Genomic DNA, 2,870 nt, shown 5'->3' on the forward strand with positions numbered 1-2,870 from the left:
TTGGCTTTGCCGCGGTGCGTCGCGAAACCTGCACTATGACGCGGTACGCTCTGCCCGCGTGGACGCCGCCCGAGTTTCTACTGCCGGGCAGCAACGCGCAGGCCAACGAATCCACGGACGCCTATGCGTTTGGCATTGTCATGTGGGAGGTACTTACCCGTCTCGCACCCTACGACGACGCCGTGTCAGGTGGCGCATCTGTGCGTCTGGTGGGACTCGTGGGCAGTGTTATCGACGGCCACCGGCCACCGGCTCTTTTTACACCGCTTGGCGCAACATTTTGCCCCACGCAAACGGAAAGCAAAGCCTGTGCAAAGTGATGATGCCCAATCGGCTGCGTTTTTACCGTCGTTGGTGTGTGACCACTCAGCTACCGCTCCGAGCTTGTCTGTGGCCACGGATCCTGGTGCCGAACCAACAGAGTCCAATGATTTAGACTCATTGGACTCTGATGACGGTCAGCAAGATACGGCACAGTACAATGCCGCGCAAGATTCGGCACAGGACAGCGTCGCGCAGGACAATGCCGAGCAAGACCCTGCGCAAAGAGCTACCAAATTCTTGGCCGAGCTCCAGAATGAGCTATTTCCTGGCTGTCCGGGCATGGAAGAGCGCGCTATTTCAACACACCACGGACCAAGCTACGCGCGTCGACTTTCCACCCGCAGAGTCTGCACATTCGGACGAAACCATCCGCCGACTGATGGCAATTCAGTTGGGCTGGAGCGCGGTCATGACGCATGACGTTGTCCTTCGTCCAAGCTTCCTTTTGCCCTCGCCACGCGAGTCGAGCGATGGCAATGCGAGCCTTGGCAATTATTCCGGCAGTGCTTGCTGTCCAAACGGCATTGTCGAGACGACAACCATAGAAGAGCTACCAGAGTCACCACCAGAACCAACATCAGCGGCCGCGGCGTGTTTTTCTACCTTGGCCAAGATTGACGAGGATGATTACGACACCGAAATTGGGCCAAGGTGCGATATGCCAAAGTCGAGGTGACAGAAAGCACGCGCAAAGAACACGAGACCAAGCCAAACGCGCATGAATCGACTCTGCACATTGCGCTTTGCCCTACTCACACCAGCGAGCCGCCCCTTGTGCGCCCATCGTCTTTGCCGGATCGCGCATCAGATCAACGGTCAAAACGTTCTCGTTCCAAAACGCCAGAACGCGCTGCCAAGCCACCGAGATGTGACGTTCACCGTGGAGGCGGCCATGACAAAATCGGCTCTCGTTTTGGCCACAATGATACCGCATCACGCCCGGCCGCGCCCAAGGCCAAGAGGCAAAAGACAAGTCTTGAACGCGCAGACAGCGATCGGCGCATGGACCATAATCGCAGCCATCGTGCGCAAAATGATGAAAAGTCTCACCGCGACTCGCCGCCAAACACATCATTGGACAAACCGGCCCAACCAGAGTCTGGCGTGTGGTCAAAGAAACGCATCATGATTGCGTTTCCTAACCGCGAGGCCGTGTTGCGCTACGCTCGACAATATCCTAACGGAGACTTTGAGCGCGCCCGCACCATCCTCAAGCACATCGTCATATCTCAATGCCGCCGCTTTGGTGCGTTTCTCTTTGACTCGGTTGCTTTGTTGTTCTCTCGCGCTCTCTGCTACCATCCGTGCGCCCTGTTGACAGACTTTGGCCTTTTTTTTTGGTATGCCGATGCTATATCTCTCAGCATGCAGACATTCCAACCAAGCTCAAACGCTGGCCTTGCACACAGCTGCCTCTTCTTGGCAAAAGTTGATGATGAAGACTTGGTGAGCTTCCTTTTCATGCTGAATGGCAAACGCTTGGGCCTTGGTTGCATTGTCACAATGGATTGTTCTTCAACCTTGGTTGCAAAGTTGGTTTTGCCCAGTGTTTGGCCCATGGCAGCACACTGCTGCAAGATGCAGCAAGACATGAGGAAGAAAGGTGGCAGTAGTCACAGTTGGTGGCAGATGGGCAGGATCTTTGTTGAAATAAGCCATAGTGCAGCAATGTGCCACACTTTATTCAAGCCACCACAAGAAAAAAGTATTCAGTAACAACAAAAGTCCTCCCAAGCCATTTGCAATTGTGCATAGAAGCTAGGCAAAGTGTGCAAATGCATAAGGCACATGTATGGTGATGGCTGTGCAAATTATGATCATGATGCTGCTAGCTTTCAGCATCATGTCAAGCATCATGGTGCTATTCCTCTTGCTTGTCTTTGCCATCTTGGCATGATTAGTTGTTGGTGGTGATTTGTGCTTCTTCCTGGTCAAAATGGATGCAAACCAGTTGGGGTAGGCCACACATCATGGCCATGTGGTCAGGATCACTTGGTGGGCTGCCTGTGAATTGAATTAGCAAGAGGTCAATGCAAGTCTTGAGCCACTGGGCATTCTCAACTGGTGGGCAAGGAGACCTGCACATGGCAACAATGGCCTTGGCCACAAGACACCCAAGGTGGTGACCCATGAGTGCATTGCCCAACTTGCCAGATGTGCATGCCAAGGTCAGCAGGTATGAAGCGCCAGCCTGTCTGCAGGCCAGGCCCACTTTTGCTGAGGCTTTGTTATGGCTGTTGAGCCACTTGCCAAGCCAGCAGCGGTTGTGCTTGATGAGCAGTGCATTGGCAAAGCCCTGATACTTGGGCACGACCAGCTCCAACAGGGCATTGAGGAGCTGAACAAAGGGCACATGGTGGGGGTCCATTGTGGCAAGCCCCCAACATAACAGGAAGACATAGCAGGGGGCCTGCTGGCGCAGTTTATTGATTGACAAACAAATCCAATTGATTTGCAATACTGCATCAGATCATTAATGAGGCTTGTTGTGAGTGGAACAAGCTCATGTGGCTCCAGCCTTGCAAAACTGCAAATGGTGTTGGCTG

Source organism: Acanthamoeba castellanii (genome assembly GCF_000313135.1).
Source record: "Acanthamoeba castellanii str. Neff unplaced genomic scaffold scf7180000083021, whole genome shotgun sequence".
Taxonomy (NCBI): Eukaryota; Discosea; order Longamoebia; family Acanthamoebidae; genus Acanthamoeba; species Acanthamoeba castellanii.